General features: G+C 38.2%; 1 pseudogene; it reads left to right on the top strand.

The window, feature by feature from the left end:
• Positions 1–6,459: 6,459 nt before the first annotated feature.
• LOC102761707 lies at positions 6,460–7,372 on the top strand (annotated as a pseudogene).
• Positions 7,373–9,050: the final 1,678 nt, after the last annotated feature.

The following is a 9,050-nucleotide window of genomic DNA, read 5'->3' as shown; positions in this document are numbered from 1 at the left end:
CCACTGAGCCAAACCGGTTTCGGCTCCTATCCCAAGTTTAACTGAAAGTTCTGTAGTTTATCTGGAAACTTTATGTACAGTCAGCCCTTGAAGGCTTCCTCTCAAGCAGTGATGGCGAACCTCTTGAGCTCGGCGTGTCAGCATTTTGAAAAACCCTAACTTAGCCCTGGTGCCGTGTCACATATAGAAATTTTTTGATATTTGCAACCATAGTTAAACAAAGACTTATATTTTTGATATTTATTTTATATATTTAAATGCCATTTAACAAAGAAAAATCAACCAAAAAAATGAGTTTGCGTGTCACCTCTGACATGTGTGTCATAGGTTCACCATCCCTGCAAAGCAACGATTTTCAACCAGTGTGGTGCAGGGATTTTTAAAACATGCAGTACCTCACTATTTAGTCAGGAGCACTTGCCTCTTTTCCCTTAGATTGTCAAATAAAGAAATGATAACAGCCAATACAACAATAGCTGTCCAGTGCGAATTAATCAAAATTATAACTTGTTTTTTGTCAGATCAGCAAAAATATATTTTTCCGTGTGCTACAGAATTTTAGTAATTAGTTTATGTGTGCCATGAGATGAAAAAGGTTAAAAATCACTGATCTAAATTAATACTTGGTTCAGTTTTTTGTAGAAAACCATGACTGGGTTCTTTTGAAAAACGTTTGGCTTCCCTCTGAAACACCTTAGTTATGCAGAGAACTATTTAGCAAAAGAGCAAGCGATCATAATTTCAAAAGCGAGGTTTGTGTAGATATTACAGTGATCTTCTTTAAGGCAGACATACAGCCTCTCACTCATGCATATGACAGTACATGAGTGACAGCTCATAGTTTAAGGGCTAAAATGACTTTGCAAATCTTGGCTCTGTCATTTAGTAACTATATGACTTTGGGCAGGTAGCTGCACTCTTTCTGTTTCCTCATCTTGAAAATGGGGCTAATAAGAGTATGTACCTCATAGGGCTGGTTTTAGGTTTCAGTGTAATAATCTACATAGTGTGTAACACTAAAAACAGTATCTGCCAAATAGCAAGTGCTCAGTAGACACTGACTCATATAATAATCGCCTCGTAATATTGATAAAGTATGTTAATGCCATCAGTTACCATGAGAAGAAAAATATCACATTGGGGTTCTCCATCCCTGGATATGAAACTATTCTAAGAGCTTTTCCATGACATCATTGCAGTTTGTTTGCTCTGAAATGCTTCTCAGATATACTCTAGCCAAATGCCTCTTTTATGCCAGGAAGTTACTGGATAAAAAAGGGAAGCTGTAGTAGTGCAGGGCACAGAACCTAAACCCAGGATGTCTAATTGTCAGTATTCAGTGAAGTGACACTTTTAAAAGGTGAATTATGGGATCTTGGGTTTCTGATTCAGTGATTAAGTAGGAGCTGATTTTCTGCAAATGTGCCCACATGATGCTTGTGCCATTGTTCTGTGAAGGACACTTTGCATAGCAACGAGCTGCCAGGGCATCAGGACATCAGGGAATGCAGGATGTTATAAGTGAAAACAATTTTATAATAACTTACCAGAATATGTTTAAAATGGACATATTTTATATTAAAAAAGAGAATTACTTGGTCTTCATATATAAAGAATCAAAAACTCTTGTTTAAATATCTTACATGATAAAATACTAGGTAAAAGTAAAACCCAAAAGGTATCACTCTTTATTCTTTCACTTATCTCTATTACCTAATGCACTTTATTTTCAGAAAAGCAAATTAAATATTAATGAAAACAACAACAACAACAAAACTTACCTTACACTCTTCTCATAGTCTGTCTCCCTTTTTCCACTCATTCTTTCCCACTGATATATCAAATGGAATTATTTCCATTGTGTAGGAAATGTCCTGATAAAATAATTATAATTAAGGCTTATTTTAGATTAGGGTGTCAGGGTAGCTCTCTCTGAAAAAAAGTGATATTTGAGCTAAAGGATATATAAGGTTCTTAATTTTTAAAATGAGGTAGAAATGGGTAAAGGAAGAGATATTCATTTCATTTATTGTCATCATTTTCTTACAAATTTTGGTGGATGATTATTTCAAGTTTATTTTATTTCACTTTAAAGTCCTTCATAGGTAGCAGTAGCTTGCTGTGTGTCATCTAATGAAGAATGCTTTGAAACCAGATGATAAGAGGTGATGTCACATCACACTCTCTTTGTGGTAAAGATATATCTGTATTTTCTTTCACACTATGGCTGATTTACAGGAATTATTTTAGCCCCTGATCTCTTGCAAATCATTAGTTGTTATAATCCAGGAAGGGCTGTTAGTTATTTGTCCAATTAATGATGCACAAGACAGTTCCTCAACATTTTTTTCTATTTCAGAAGCATATGAACTATTTACACTTTGCTATGTGATTCCTATTATTTTTGAGGGGAAATAATTACATATTTAATCATATTAGATGAAATGACATTTAAAATGTCAATTGGTACAATTTCTAGCATGTTTTTAAACCTTGCTATATCTTTCATCTCTCAGATTTTGCTCAAACAGGTTTTTCTTGCCCACCTCTAACTGGCTATTACTTACCAGAAAGAATGGGCACTCCCTCTTTCTTACTCAGATGTGCTCTGCTCATTCTGGAAGCTTGTTAAAGCTGTACTCAACAAATTTACTCTAGTTGGTGAGGAAACAAACCATTCCAGCCCTGTGGAAACTGTTCCCTTTATGCAGTTCTTTCCCTGGCCTCAATAGTATCTTCACACATATGTGTTAATAGTACATATGTGTTAATAGTATTTAGGGGAAGACTCCTGGCAAATGTAACCTTCTCTCTGTACAACTTTCTCTCTCCTGGCACTTTGCCTTGAGAATTTTAGCTCCCTTAGTTTACTCAAAACAATGAACTCTGTCTCAGTTCACTAGTCTTTTTTTACTTTGTCTGTCCTACCAAACTCCCACCCCCATTTCTCAGCTTGATAACCCTTCAAGTAGAAAGATAGGACTGTTGTGGGACTCATTTACTGCCTTTCTTTCAGGTAGCATTGTCCTTCACTGCTTGTTGTTCAAGTCTCAAAACCATTTTGTCATGTATATGTCTAATTTGTTGTTTGTTTAGGTGGGCAGTCTAAACCTGATCCCTATTAATAAGAGTTCCTCCTGGGAGTCAATGACTATACAATGTTTGTTCCCTTTAAGGATTTTTTTGAATTATTTAACTTCCTAGGGCAAGAACCTAAGAAGTTAAATAGAACAATTTTTGTAAAGCAAAACAGAAGTTTCAACTGTCTTATGGGTCTGAGAAGGCAAAAATAAAACAAAGCAATAAATGGCTGTAGTTCATCAGTGAAAAGCGGGTCTTAGTAAATGGTCCATATTCTAAGGTGGAAACGCCTAAAGGGTTATACCCCAGAAGCAGAAGCAAACCCAAGGCAGTAAAAGGTCTTATTAAAAATGTACCCCTGGGTAGGTCAGCTCATCTGATTGCTTATTTTTATTTGTCCCACTCTATCTGTTTTTCAGAGCAAAGGGTGAATCCTCTCTAGAAGATGCCATCATCCAGAGCCCCTGTAATGTTTCTTGCATAATATATAAAATCCAATAACATATTACCAAGTACACTAAGAAGAGGTCCAAGAAAATATTATGAAAAGACTTACATGTACACACAAGAACAATGAAATGATGGAGTTATTTGTGTTTATACACATAGGTTATAAACTAATTATGATTGATATATTCAAGAAAATTGATGCTAAAATAAGTAATTTAAGCAGGGAATTGGAATAAAAATAAAACAAAAATTATACAAACCCCAAAATTAAAGACTCAATGGACAAATTGAACAGAGGAGAAAGAGCATGGGTGAACTAGAAAATATTAAACACCTGAATAAAAAACAAAGTTTAGCATAAGAGAACTTGGTCTAACAAAATTAAAAGGTCTAACAAACAAGTAGCTTACATTTTAGAAATGAAAAGAGTTAGAGATTAGCCAAAGGATTTACATGCATATATGCATAACCCATGGGCACAGGCAATAGTGCAGTGAAGGCCTGGGGGTGGGGTGAGACCAGGGTAAAGGGAGTAAATGGGGGGAAAAGGGGACATCTGAAACTCTTTCAACAATAAATATACATTAAAAAAAGAGTACATGGGGCAAAACAACCAAAAGGGGTACTAAATCTGCCCACTTACAATCTGTGCTTTTATGTAACTGAGTAGGTATACAATATGCATTTATTTTTGTCATATGTTTATATACTTCCTATTGAAATTAGTTATATAAAGTTCAAAGTTTAAGAAGAAGGATGGCATGAATCCTTAGGTTAGAAGTATATTTTGAAAACTGAGCCGGATAAAGAAAAATAAGTTCATATCCAGAATATGATGTGAATATGATGGTTGTGTGGGATAGTTATTTCACAGCTATACTGAGAATTCTTTACCTTTAGGGACCTCAAGATGTCTGACTTAGACTCTTGGCCACCATAATAGCAGTGAGGTTCATGACATGCTGCTTAGGATTTGAAATTCCTTGGGAAATCCCTAAGACCAGATTTTTACTGGTGATTTTCACTCGGCATAATCCGTTAGGCAGCCTGGATTGACCAAAGAGACATAAAAGACTCCACTGGGAACTTCTGCCTTGAGCTAAGATTCATTGCACAGAATTTGTGATTCAAACTGAAGGAGAAGTACATATGTCCATGTGTGAATAAAGGCACTAGTAAGCGTGCATCTGGATGTTTCTAAGAACTCTAATAATTGCCTGTACTTACTTTTTCTTGCTGTACCTTATCTTTTCCCTTTAAATAAAAACCTGAGGTTTGTATGCTCTATAGGTTCCTATGAATCCTTTCAAATATTTGAACTTCTGAAGTTCTTGTAATAGTTAAAAAAATAAAACATTAAAAGTGAAGAGAAAAATAATTGTTAAACCCACCAATAAAAATGAAAGATAATAACCAATCCCTTGTCAGAAATAGTATACATTAGAAGATGAATACTGTTGTTAATATTATGATAAACATTTCTCTCAGAATTTTATAGAGCAAACTTTTTAAATATAATTTTATTGACTTCAGAGAGGAAGAGAGAGGGAGAGAGAGATAGAAACATCGATCATGAGAGAGAATTATTGATCGACTGCCTCCTGCACATCCCCAACTGGGGATCAAGCCTGTGTCCTGATTGGGAATTTAACTGTGACTTCCTGGATCATAGGTCGAGGCTCAACCACTGAGACACACCATCCAGGACAAATTGTTTTTAAAGTACTGAGTAAAATGAAGACATTTCTTAAATAAAAAGAGACAAAATAATTTTCTGCACAATTACGTTAATAAATATTTGACAATTTTCAGAAAGAAGAGTAAACCCAGGAAAATGTCATCAGTTAATAAAGGAGAAAAAGAGGGCGAGCACACACTGTGTTACATACACCAATAAACCAAACTATTAATTATAAAAAGTGAATATCTTTAGAATATCAAGCAATATTGAGGTGAAGACAGTATACAACACTAAAGTTGTTCACTGTTAGAAAGCAGTTAGAAATATTAAATAACTGCCCTCACTGGTTTGGCTCAGTGGATGGAGCGTTGGCTGGTGGACTGAAGGGTCCCAGGTTTGATTCCGGTCAAGGGCATGTACCTTGGTTGCCTGTACATCTCCAGTAGGCAGCTGATCGATGTTTCTCTCTCTCTATCCCTCTCCCTTCCTCTCTGTAAAAAATCAATAAATTATATTAAACAATATTAAATAACTAATATATTTTAAAATATAGGTAAACATATTTGTTTAAAATGTAGTGCAATTAATAATTTTACTATATGTCTAATTTGTGAAATACAGGTCCTGTTTTTTTCTAAAACTAGATAAATCTCTAGATGAACTGATCAAGCTCTGAGGGGTCCAGGCCTTGCGGGAGCCTCCAGATCTCACAACGGCAGATTTGCCCCACTACAGTAGCCCATAGGCTGCACGACAGGCATTTGGAGCAAATTTCTATTCTTTTTGCTTAGTTGTATCTTCTGAAATTCCCAATAAACTTGTGCTAAAGTAATGAGAGTAACAATAATATAAAAATAATATAGTATAAGAAATAAAAATAATATGAATTTTTAAAAAAAGTACAGACAGAAACTGAAGCCCTGAGATTTCTCCCTGGTTCCCTGGGGCTGCTGGCAGCCTGGACTCCATTGTCCCGCTGCTTCCCACTCCTAAAGCTACCGTGCGCCCTGGGGCATGGAGCGGGAGGACGTGTGTCCAGACCCAGACAGCTGAGGCGCCATGACTGCACTGTCCAGCCACGAGGGGGAGAAGTTTGCCCTCATTCCTGCAGCTGTGTAGTCTGGGCCACTGACCCCGGGGTGGGGGGTGGGGGGGCTGAAAACCCAAGGTCCCTGGGCAAGCAGTGTGCGCGATGGGACAGACGTGGAAGCACAAGTGAGGTGTTTACTACCGACTGGTCAAGGCGAATGGCTGGTGTGCCCGCAGTGCCTGCAGTGCCCGCAGTGCCTTCAAGCTGCTGCAACGCAGTGAGGAATTCCAAGCAGGTGGGGGCTTTGCACCTTCAAGCTATGGCTCCGCTGCCCAATGTGTTACAGATCCAGGCGGATCAGACATCACCCAGCTGCCCACTGCCAAGGCGGTCACCCAGCAGTTTGAGGGCTGCCCCGCGGACCTGGTAGTGTGAGGTGGGACCTGGTGGTATGAGATGGGGCTCCCGATGTCAATGACCTCCATGATGTGGATGAGCATGTGTAGGCCCAGCTTCTCCTGGCCGCTCTGAACATCGCTGCACACGTCTTGAAGCCGGGGGGCTGCTTCGTAACCAAGATCTTCCCAGGCCGGGATGTGACGCTGATCCATAGCTGCTTGTCTTCTTCTGCAGCGCGTGCTGTGCCAAGCTTGGGGCACCAGCACCGAGGCCCCAGCTGCCTGTCAGGGTTATGACCCCCGAAGGCTTCCTCCCGGACCTGACGACACCCCTGCTGGACCTTTCTGCTGATCCAGAGCTCAACCGATTAGATGGTCCCGCCCGCATCATTGTGCCATGTGTGACCTGTGGGGACCTGAGCGTCTATGATTCGGGCCGCAGTTACCCATTGGACCTGGAGGACGGCTCAGAGCACAAGTCCACTCCACCCGCGCAGCCCACATCTCACAGCCCCACCCGGAGGCCTGCATATTAAAGAAGAGGGGGCAGCTGGCCAAGGAGATCCATCCCCAGGACTATCCCATCAGCACACTGGACACATTGCCCCAGCCCCTGGCTGCCCCACAGTGCCAGCCCTGATGGCCTCCGAGGTGGAAGACACGGACATGAATTGTTCACCTTAACACATGAAGCTGGCAGTCAGTGACAACGCGGAAGCTGTTTGCTGTCAGAACCAGAACTTCCATGAGCTCATTGCATTAATGAACTTGTTTTTCAAATATCTCATCAGTGGGTCCTGAATACAAGCTTCACGCGGAACCTACAATGACCACCATGAACACAGCCAGGAAAGAAACATTATGGAATGTTCGTTGGAACCACAGAAGGAGTTCTGGACTGAGATCTTGTCTCCTCTCTGAATCTTCCCAGGGGTATGCCTGAATTTGATGGAGGAAAATATTATATCTTTATTTTCACTAATATAATTGAAATTTAGCTTTATTCCCAAATATGAATTCTAACAGTAAATCATGAACATAAAAGCAGTGCCTGTCACTTTCCCACCAAACCAAATCAAAATCAGTTCATTTTTATAGTAGGGTTGTTAGGGGACGGGTGGGAGTAATCAGAAAATATCACTCATGGTCATCACTAATCGGTATCATGGGATATCTTTTAATTTGAGTTACTAATTAAAAAAGACCATATAAACTACAAAAAGAAAAAAAAAATAAGTACACCAAAAGGAATATAGATATGAATATTTTAAAATAACAAGATGACATTATGAAATATTATCTTTATATATGAAATATTATAGCATTTGTATACTTAAACTATCTTTTTCCAGAAGTAAATGAATCATTGCTATTGTCTTAAAAAGTGATATTTTGAAAACTGAATAACCATTAACATTGTCACAATGATAATTTATGCATCCAGAAACACATGTTTAAATACCTTGCACCTTTTCTATTTGATTGTTTTATTCTTATCGATTAGTAGGAGTTCTTTTTATTAACAGATAAGAGTTAATAAATGAATTCAGCAATGTAGCAGGGTACAAAACTGACATCCACAAATCTATGGCTTTTTATACACCAACAATGAACTCACAGAAAGAGAAACTAGAAAAACCAATCTCATTTACCATTGAACCAAAAAAATTAAGCTATCTAGGAATAAACTTAACTAAGGAGGTAAAAGACCTATACTCAGAAAACTACAGGACATTGATAAAAGAGATAAAGGAAGACATAAACAAACGGAAGAACATAGCCTGTTCATGGATTGGTAGAATCAACATCATTAAAATGTCCATACTACCCAAAGCAATTTATAACACTGCTGTAAAAAAAAAAAAAAAAAGAACTTTTACCATTTGCAACAGCATGGATGGAACTGGAGAGCATTATGCTAAACAAAATAAGCCAGTCAGAGAAAGATAAATGTCACATGATCTCACTCATATGTGGGATATGATTATCAACATAAACTGATAAACAAAAATAGATCCAGGGATAAGGTAGCACTGAACAGACAGTCCAACCTCAGAATGAAGGCGGGGGAGGGGTTAGAGAGCAACCAAAGGACTTGTATGCATACATATTGTTGCTTAGGCATAACCAATGGATGCAAACACTGGGGAGGTGGGAGCTTGCCCTTGGGGGGTGGGAGTGGCAGGAGGGGGGAGTCAATGGGGGATAAAGGAGACATATATAATACTTTAAACAAACAACAAAAGGAGGTATATGTGTTGTTGACATATTATGCATTTGCATATTTACATATTTAGAAATAATTTTGATAGATCTAGTTGTTAATTTTATGGTAAAGTTAATCATGATTTTCAATGTGTTTAACATTTTTTTTAAGTTAAAGAAAATATTTTTGCCTAAGATCATAAAA

This window comes from Myotis davidii, unplaced genomic scaffold (genome assembly GCF_000327345.1).
Source record: "Myotis davidii unplaced genomic scaffold, ASM32734v1 scaffold305, whole genome shotgun sequence".
NCBI lineage: Eukaryota > Metazoa > Chordata > Mammalia > Chiroptera > Vespertilionidae > Myotis > Myotis davidii.
Note: the sequence above shows the minus strand (reverse complement) of the source record. Positions and strands in the feature narration are given on the sequence as shown.